Source organism: Portunus trituberculatus, chromosome 46 (genome assembly GCF_017591435.1).
Source record: "Portunus trituberculatus isolate SZX2019 chromosome 46, ASM1759143v1, whole genome shotgun sequence".
In the NCBI taxonomy this organism is placed as follows: Eukaryota; Metazoa; Arthropoda; class Malacostraca; order Decapoda; family Portunidae; genus Portunus; species Portunus trituberculatus.
In genome coordinates, this window is record NC_059300.1 from 31,972,735 (window position 1) to 31,983,069 (window position 10,335).

At 42.5% G+C, this 10,335-nt stretch overlaps 1 non-coding gene across 1 annotated transcript; it reads right to left on the reverse strand.

Moving 5' to 3' along the window:
- Nucleotides 1–8,667: 8,667 nt before the first annotated feature.
- On the reverse strand, nucleotides 8,668–8,783 carry Trnal-caa. The gene is made up of 2 exons: nucleotides 8,746–8,783; nucleotides 8,668–8,712 (listed from the first exon to the last, which is right to left on the reverse strand). It is a non-coding gene; the product is annotated as a tRNA-Leu (tRNA).
- Between the last annotated feature and the right edge of the window lie 1,552 nt (nucleotides 8,784–10,335).

Genomic DNA, 10,335 nt, shown 5'->3' on the forward strand with positions numbered 1-10,335 from the left:
CATACCAACTTATAATAAAAATGGGTAATGAAGAGTAAAACAAAAACCCAGTGAATGAAATCTGCTACATTATTTTTTTTTCCTGACAACAAAATGATAAAGGAAAATTTGTGAGGAAAATGTCTTGTGTTTGTGTCGCCCGGGAGTGTTGGCTGTCCTGACGAGGAAGTCACAATGCAAATTTTATATATTAACCCCTTCAGTACTGGGACACATTTGTACCTTGAAATTTGTGTACGATTAGGCCATTTTATTGACATTAGGAAGAGTCTATGGAGGTCAGAAGATTAATGGCCACAGTCTTCACTATTTTAATCCCACACATGAGTTTCTGAAGCTATATAGAATCACCAAATAGTCACCAGAATGAATATGAAAATGAGTCATGGTAGTGAAGAGGGTTAACAAGCATTCGAACTCATGTCTAATTTCTCTTTTGATCTCAAGAATAAATCACATGATCGTTAGAATATCACACTATCTTGCCCTGCTACCATTTACTTTTTCCATATGTAGTCCCTCAAGTGAAGAGTGAAGACAGTGTGCCAGGATGCCGGTAGGTTGCGGGCTTTGGTGGCGGGAGTGTTGTTGACTTGAAGTTGTTGTGTTGGTAGAGCTGACGCTTATCCTGTTATTTATTCTACGAGACTGAGACTTTGTACGTAATGGAGTTATTTTGAGGGTTGCCAATTTTGTTGTGGAAACTGTGATGGGAGAGTGTGGCCAGCCTTGGAGGTAGAGTGAGGCAGCTATGTGGGTGATAGTGAGACAGCTGTGGTAGTGATAGTGAGGGCAGCTGTGGTGGTGAGAGTGAGGGCAAGTGTGGTGGTGATAGTGAGGGCAGCTGTGGTGGTAATAATGAGGGCAGCTGTGGTGGTGATAGTGAGGGCAGCTGTGGTGGTGATAGTGAGGGCAGCTGTGGTGGTGATAGTGAGGGCAGCTGTGGTGGTGAGAGTGAGGGCAGCTGTGGTGGTGATAGTGAGACTAGGTGTGGTGGTGATGTGGCTGAATGGCGGCAGCAGCAAGTCTGGCCGTGAGGGTGGCTGGCAGACCGTGACGGCAGCAATGCAAAAATGTAAGAAGTAAAGTCTTGATTGATTAGCTTGTCCGTCTTCATCATTGTAGAGTGCATAAAGCCGTGATCAAACGAGGTGTCGCTGAAGCATTAGTGTTCCTGCCTGTGGTTATTGCATTTCTTAATGTTGTTTAGTTTCTGAATGCAAAGTGGTGCCCATTACCCTCAGAAGTCAGTCTTCCTGCGAGATATTCCCCACCCGGCCATCTGTTTCAATATGGCACACGCTAAGATGGAGCGATTATACTGTAAGGCATTGTTTTGCTGGTCATCTTGCTGGGTTATTGTCTCGAAATCAGTGGGCCATCCTGTGATGTGTTGCCCTTATTGTTCGCTGGATGCAGCCACCAACCGTAATGGAGGCGTCGGGGCAGACCCAGTTTCTCATTCTTCTCATTTTTTTTTTCTATGCGAAAACACGGATGGCAATGTCACAACAGAGATAGTTCAGGTACATTTTTTGGAGTCTTAGGTAAGAATACACAAGAAAATACTGAGAACAGCAACGCTACAAAGAAAGCTTCCATATATTGAGCCCATACATAACTAGTGAATCAAATCTGACTATTCTTTTTTTAGACGGAGAGAATTTGAGTTGTTTAATCATCTGCAAAATACTATAGGTTTATTATAAGTTTTAACTCCACTAGGAAAGAACTCGTAGAAATCCAGTACGAAAAGAGAAAGACCTTACGTATAGCACAGGGACCAGCAGAAATGAGTGGCTGCGAGAAGAGAGAAAAAAAGAAAAAATATGACTGATTTCAAGAATACACGGAACCAGAAAACCTTACATTCTTTTTACTCGCTCGGCCAACGTTTCTCCTCCTACATTGTATCTTTTCTCCTCTATTTTTTTCCGAGATCAAGAATTTTGAAACTTCTTTTCCCTCTTTTCTACGTATAGGAACTTCCGTGTGTGTCTTCCTTTCGTGTGTAGCGATGATAAAGACAAAGTGGCGGCGAGGTAAAGGTATGAAGGGTAAAGCTATGAATTAGACAGGTAGGAGAGGGAGTATGTAGACAGGAGGGGTAGATGAGTGGGTAGGAAGGATTGGAGGTGGGCAGGCGGGGTAGATGAGTGGGTTGGAGGGGTGTAGTATGGGTAGGAGGGGGTAGATGAGTGAGTAGGAAGGTTTGGAGGTGGACAGGAGGGATAGAGAAGTGGGTTGAAGGGGTACAGAAGCGGGTTGGAGGGTTAAAAAAGTGGGTTGTAGGGGGTGGGGTAGGTGAGTAGGAGAATGGGTGGCGTGTAGCAGTAAAGGTAAACAGGTGAGTGTAATTAGTAACCTCCTTAAGATTATTTATTACCTGTGGACATGAAACATTCCAAGGGGCTCATCTTTTCTTATTCTCTCTCTCTCTCTCTCTTCTTGTTTTTTTCCTTTTGATTTCCTAGTTTTCTTTCCGTCTTTTCTTTTTCCTTGCTTATTTTCCCTATCTTTGTTCGTTTTCTTTTTCTCTCTTTCTTTTTATATTCTTAGTTTTCATCTCCATCTTTCTGTCCTATTTTTCCTCTTCTTCTTTTCCAGTTGCTTCTCTTCTTTTTTTCTCTTATCTTCTTCTTCTTCTTCTTCTTCTTCTTCTTTCCTTCCTTAACTATTGTGATATTTTTCTCTACGTATCTGGATGTCAGTTTAATGATCACGTTTAATTTTTCCTTCTAGATTTCTTCTTTTTTACTTTTTTTTCATATTTTATTAGTATCGTGAATATTTGTCGCTCTCAATTCTCTCTCTCTCTCTCTCTCTCTCTCTCTCTCTTTCTTTCTTAGTGTTATTGTCCTCCTTTTGACATTTTCACCTTCCTTTTCTTCGTTATCTTCTTATTTATCGTTTCTTTCCTTTGTTATGTATATTTTATTGCGAATATCTTGTGTGGATCGTTGACATCGTTATTTTTCCTCGTCCTCCTCCTCCTCCTCCTCATCCTCTTCCTCCTTCTTTCCAATAGAAGCGTATAAAATATTCAGGGAGCTTATTTTTAATCGGTGCAAAATAAACTGTATCCTCGATTAGTCACATTTAACGAGAAGACGTAACAGTTTGAGAGGAATTGACGAAAGATTTCCCCGTCTTGTGAAGCCAATTATTCTCTTCTAATTGGGTCGTTAACGTGTGTAATAGTATGCCTTCCTGTGGCGTCAGTAGCATAACCATTACAGCTTTCAAGGAGGGACAACACCTGCACTTATCTCCTTCAGTACTGAGACGCATTTTTATCGTGAGTTTATGTGTGATCAAGACGATTTGACTGACATTAAGAAGGGTCTATGGAGGTCAGGAGATCAATGCCCTGAATCTTTACTGTTTTAATCCTTACATAAGTTTCTGAAGCTGTGTAAAATGACCATAAAGTAAGCAGGATGAAAATGGAAACGTGTCATGGTACTGAAGGGGTTAAGCTCATGTCCATCTCATACTTATTAAACTTATGATAACAGTATCTAACATTAACCCATTCATTACCAGGACGCGTTTTCATATTCATTCTGGTTACTATTTGACGATTCTATACAGCTTCAGAACCATATGTTAGGATTAGAATAGTAAAGACTCTGGCCATTAATCTTTTGACCTCCATTGACCCTTCCTAATGCAAATAAAATCGTCTAATCACACCCAAAAAATCAAAGTAAGGATGCGTCTCAGTATTGAAGGGGTTAAGAATGTTAGAAAATGAGGGAAGCAAAAATTAGCAATGAGTTCCAATATGTGGCAGTCCCTGTTTACATTAACGCTAGTCTTCCTCATCGAAAAATTTCTTGAGTTTTCTTTTCATGTTCTCTTGACTCTCTTGACTCAGCACTGCTATTAGCTTGACGATCGAGGTTATTCCATTCATCCATCACTCTATTTGCTACCCACTTTTTTTCCTATTGCCTTTCTTTTCGACATTATTGTTTACTTTTTATTTTACATACTGTTATTAAAGATCAACCGCATTTCATGGGCCTTTGACCCCTTCAGTACTGGGACGCATTTTTATCATGAGTTTTGCGTTACTATTAGACATTAGGAAGGTTCTAAAGAGGTCGGAAGGTTAATGGCCAGAGTCTTCACTATTTTAATCCCCACATAAATTTCTGAAGCTGTACAAAAATCACCAAATTGTAAGCAGAATGAGTATGGAGGCGCGTCATGGTACTGAAGGGGTTAATAGTTGAGTGCTGGCCATTGTGAACTGTAATCCCGAATAAGATGAGAAACGTGTGACTATTTTGGTATCTGTAGTGTTCGCTTTTCCCGATTTTGAGGAGTGCGTTTGGGAGAAGCGGAGGGTGGGGAGAAGCCTTCGTCTTTGTTTTCTTCCGTATCTCACATTATTAAACGTATCTTTTTCCTTCTTTTTTTTCTTCCTTATTCACCTCTTTCTCTTCTTTGCTCATCCTCTTCTTCTACCTTCTCTTCCTCTTTTTCATTTTCCACCTTTTTCCTTATTCTCCTCTTCCTCTTCTTTGTTCTCCTCTTCCTGTTCCTCATCTGCCTCTTCTTCTTCCTCTTGCTCATCCTCCTCTTCCTCATTCTCATCTTCCTCTTCATATTCCTTATTTTCCTTTTCGTTTTCCTCATCCTCTTCCTGTTTCTCCTCCTCTTTTTCCTCTTACATATACTCCTCTTCCTCTTCCTGATCTCCCCCTCTTCCTCATCCTTCTATTTTTTTTCTCCTCCTCCTTTTAATCTTCCTTATCCTCTTCCTCTTCCTCACCCCCTCCTCTCCCTCGTCTTTCCATTATTTTTCCTCATCCTTTTCCTGCTCCTTATCCCCTTCCTCCTCCTCCTCCTCCTCATCCTCCTTCTATTCTTTTTCCTCCTCCCTTTTCTCCTCCTTATCCTCTTCCTCTTCCTCATCTCCTCTTCTTCCTCCTTCTTCTTTTCCTCCTTCTCTTCCTCCTCTTCCTCCTCCTCCTCCTCCTCCTCTTGCTTAACCACCTCCTCCTCCTCCTCCTCTTACCCCTCCTTATCCTCTTCATATTCCTCATCTCTTCCTCTTCCTCATCCTTCTTCTTTTCCTCCTTCTCCTCATACTCTTCTCCTCCTCCTCTTGCTTAACCTCCTCCTTTTCCTCCTCTTACCCCTCCCTATACCTGTAACATCTCATCAATACGTTCTCCTCTTCAACACGAAACTTTTCCTTGCTGGTTCCTTGCTCGCGATAATTTCACCCCATTGCCATAAGACACTGGAAGTCACTCTCATTAATATTATAATGATCGGTCATTTCATCTTATGTGAGAGAGAGAGAGAGAGAGAGAGAGAGAGAGAGAGAGAGAGAGTGTGTGTTGGTGCGTGTAAGTCTCTCTCTCTCTCTCTATGTGGTATTATTGATGGATGTCCAAGAGGAGGCCACACTCACCTCGCGACGATCAAAGAGAGATTATCGAGGTGGTGATGCACTCAGGAAGATTAGCTCCCCGGAGAGAGAGAGAGAGAGAGAGAGAGAGAGAGAGAGAGAGAGAGAGAGAGAGAGAGAGAGAGAGAGAGAGAGAAGAGGGGGATTCGTGAGATGAAGTACTTGTTAGCACGAATCATTCAACAGTGAATACGAAAAATGAGATATAATTGAGAGGGAGATTAATAAGAAAAGGTCTGTTATCTCTCTCTCTCTCTCTCTCTCTCTCTCTCTCTCTCTAACAAGGGCTCGTATTGGTAAAGAATCTGGTGCGCGAGTGATCTTCTCTCCTTTAAATTGGTGCTACTGATACATCCAAGGAGATTTGCCCCTTTCTCTCTCTCTCTCTCTCTCTCTCTCTCTCTCTCTCTCTCTCTCTCTCTCTCTCTCTCTGCTACTTTCTATTGTTCCTTTTGTTCAGTGTTCTTTTTCCTTTCTTTTGTTCTTCTTTCCGTGAATCCTGTTGTTGTGTTGTTTTTTTTTCCTTTGTTTCCATGTTTAGTTTAGTTTGCCTTGCTTTTTTGGCTACTTCGTTTTCTTTTTCCTCCATTTGATTTTTTTGTTTTTGTTTTTGCTTTTCTCTTTTTTCACGTTCGCCAGTCAGTTTATTTATTGTTTTAGTAAGTTTTTTTCTTTTAGACGTTTTATTTTCATTGCTTTTTTTTTCTTCTTTTTCTTTTTCTTCTCTTTATCTTTTTTCTTCATCTTTTTTTCTTCATCTTTTTTTCTTCATTTTTTCTTCTTTTCATCTTTTCTTCATCTTCTTCATCTAACTTCTTCTTTTTCATCTTCTTCTTCTCCTTCTTCTTCATCTTCTTCATCTTTCTTCTTCTTGTTCTTCTTTTTCATCTTCTTCTCCTTCGTCTTCTTCTTCTTCTTCTTCTTCTTCTTCTTCTTCTTCTTCTTCTTCTTCTTCTTCTTCTTCTTCATCTACATCTTTATCTTTATCTTCTTTTCCTTCTTCTCCGCACAAAGAGTCGCCTCCAGACAGCTTCCTTCCTTTACTTCCCTATGCTCATACTTATACCTCCCTTTTCCTTATTCGTAATCCTCTTGCATCCTCTCCTCCTCTCTCTCTCCACCCTATTTGTCGTTCTCGTCCTTGTCTTCGCCCTCAATACTCGTCCATAAACTCCTTACTCCCCTCCATCTTCTCCTCCTCTTCTCTCTCGTACACTCCCGGCTGCCTATATCGCGCCAGAGGAAGTTGGAATGTAAATGAAGAAGCGAGGAGCTACGTGCCGAAATCTGCCTCTCTCTCCCTCTCGATCCTGGGATGTTTATCAGCTTTGCCTAATGGAGCGTCCGTAGAGAGCCCGGCTGTTGACATTTTTCCTTCTCCTCCCTCTCTCCTAGACGCTCCTTCCGCCTCTCTTTGTGCTGGGCGTGGGTGTCTGTGTGTGTATGTGTGTGTGTGTGTGTGTGTGTGTGTGTGTGTGTGTGTGTGTGTGTGTGTGTGTGTGTGTGTGTGTGGGTGAGTAGAGAAGGGATTAAGACGTTAGTTTCATGTAGGGTCATTAATTGAGATCATAGGGAATGGAAGAGAGAGAGAGAGAGAGAGAGAGAGAGAGAGAGAGAGAATGTAATGGAATACGAAATTGAGCCATCCCTTTCATGCTTACAAGTGACCTATTTTATTTTTTCTATCCATATTCTCTCTCTCTCTCTCTCTCTCTCTCTCTCTCTCTCTCTCTCTCTCTCTCTCTCTCTCTCTCTCTCTCTCTGTCTCTTTTTACCTTCTTCTGGTGTTATGTATGTATTCCGTCTTACACACACACACACACACACACACACACACACACACACACACACACACACACACACACACAGGTCCAACGAGGATGCAAAACAAAGACAGCCATTTCAATTCCTCACTTGACAAATTGTTCGAACCTGTATGTACAACTTGAATCCATTAATGACAAACGAAGGTGGAGGAGGAGGAGGAGGAGGAGGACGAGGAGGAGGAGGAGGAGGAGGAGGATATAAAAGACTGAGATATTAAAAAGAAAACGGATTCACAAGAGCTTTCACTTCACACTCACAAAAATCCTCTTTCACTAACTCTATTCCTCCTACCTGTTTTTTTTTTCTCCTTCGCTCATTAAGGTGTGTCAGGGAGAGGTGGGTGTAATACTGTCAGAGGAGCTTAAGGTGGGGAAAGGTTCTTAGCTCTAGGACCGAAGGGAGAAAGGAGAGAGGGAAGGAAAGCCAGTGAAGGTGAAGATAGAGTGTAATAAGGTTTGAAATAGACAGACGACGATAGACTCATGGTGCAAGAAAAGCGTGCAATGGAGGGATGTATAAGAACGCATCCACGCACACACACACACACACACACACACACACACACACACACACACGTACACATACTCTAGCAATCAATAAATCCATACATAGTAGCTTGTATTGCGTTATGTCTCTCTCTCTCTCTCTCTCTCTCTCTCTCTCTCTCTCTCTCTCTCTCTCTCTCTCTCTCTCTCTCTCTCTCTCTCTCTCTTTCTCTGCTTCTACTCTTCTCTACCATCCTCTCCTCTCCTTCGCATTATATCTTACCTTTCCTCCTCTTCTCTCATCATTCTCCTTTCCTCCCTTCTCTCTTCATCACATCTCACTCCTCTCCTCTTTCTCTCCTCTCCTCTCTTCTGTCCTCTCCTCGCCTCTCCTTTACCGTTTCCTTCCCTTCGTTCCTCCCTTCCGGCGTGCACAACTCTGTATGGCGAGCGAAAGAGAAAGGGAGGGAATTGATTTGATAGTTTCTCGCTGCAAACAAAAGTACCGAGTTCTGACCAATAACAGGGAAGGAAAAGTTGAATTATTACTAAACCGTGCAGAGAGAGAGAGAGAGAGAGAGAGAGAGAGAGAGAGAGAGAGAGAAATGTTTTGTTTTATTCCTATTCTCTCAGGTTACGTGTGTGTGTGTGTGTGTGTGTGTGTGTCAGTTTGGTAGTCCTTGTGGTTCCCAGCGTGGGGAGAGGGATGGGAGAGGGCAGTTCTCCCCTGGGCAGTGGATGATCATTCAGTTCTTTTTGCAAGTTGCGAGCGGGTTTCGAATCCACGCTTCCCTCACGCCAATTCTAAATGTCATCGGTCTACCCATTGAGCCACGATGACCCACACACACACACACACACACACACACACACACACACCGCATCATGGTGATAAGCCCTGAAATTAGCAGACAAAAAATAAAATTGTGTCAGAGGTGGGATTCGAACCCACGCCCTCAGAGAGGACCAGAACGCCCAACACCCTCATAGCAGAGGGAAGAGAACCTTGAGTCTGGCGCCTTAGACCACTCGGCCACCCTGACATTGAAATATAGAGGAGCACGAAAAAATAAATAGTAGTGATGTATCTATCTTTTATCTTTGTAGTGGAGATATATTGGGTGTAAAGTTAAGATTATCAAACAGAGAGGGAAAGTGAGGTGTAGGGAATAAGGCAGGCAGCTTGTCCATACATGACGAAAATAGCTCCGATTATTGTACCTCCTACTAGTACCTTTGTGGCGGAAAGAGACAATCTATATGAGAGCGAGACTTAAGATCAGCAACTAGAAACATGACGAGCAGCAAGTAATGAAGATGGCAGACTGTCCTTACTTCATGTCTACACTGATGCATTCATATACTTCCCAAGAGAGAGAGAGAGAGAGAGAGAGAGAGAGAGAGAGAGAGAGAGAGAGAGAGAGAGAGAGAGAGATTTACTGTCTTGGAATCACGACAAACTCTTAGAAGTGTGAAGTAATGAATTTATTTGGTCTCCTCCTCCTCCTCCTCCTCCTCCTCCTCCTCCTCCTCCTCCTTCTCCTCCTTGCCATATTTTAAAAGAGTAAGGCTCGTAACTTGGAAAACAAGCCTCATTCAACAGACGTACCGCCGCCCACTCAGGAGAGATAAACTGACAGTCGATTTAGTGAGAGAGAGAGAGAGAGAGAGAGAGAGAGAGAGAGAGAGAGAGAGAGAGAGAGAGAGAGAGAGAGGAGGGGAAATTCAATCCGGTAGTTGAAATTGCTTAAAGTTGAACAGACAAATAGATTAACCAAAGTTCTTGAATATAGGTGATTGACAAATAAACTAAACTTAAAACTTACTAGAGATACAGTTCTGCTCCCACTGACAGATAGACAGTCAAAGGCAGAGAGGAAGAGACAACCAGACAAACAGACAGGCAGGCGGATGAATATTTACTTAGGTTGCTAATTCTTGAGACAAAACAGTGAGATGAAAGAGGAAACGCAAACACAAGCAAAGATAAAACATAAGAGTAAGGAAGATAGACACACACACACACACACACACACACACACACACACACACACACACACACACACGCACAGGCACAGGCACACACACGCACAGGCACACACACACACGCACAGGCACACGTAAACGCACTCAGGTTAAGAGGCTTGGCATTAGTACCTCCTCGCTATTACTTACCTTGATGTGTTTCCCAGCCCGCTTTGTTCCGACTTACCTGTATTACTGTTACTACTACTGCTATCGCTACTGCTACTGCTACTACTACTGCTACTGCTACTACTGCTACTGCTACTGCTACTGTTGCTGCTGCTGCTGCTGCTGCTGCTGCTGCTGCTGCTGCTGCTACTACTACTTTTACTACTACTACTACTACTATTGGTGTTGGCATGGAGAGGAAAAATTAATAGAAAATAAGAAAGAGAGAGAGAAAGAAAGAGAGAGACAGAGAGCCAACATTTATTGACTACTTTCTTTTGATGTCTTTAAACACACACACACACACACACACACACACACACACACACACACACACACACACACACACACACACACACACACACACTTTAACAGCGTCTTCCCATCTTTACATTCACTCAC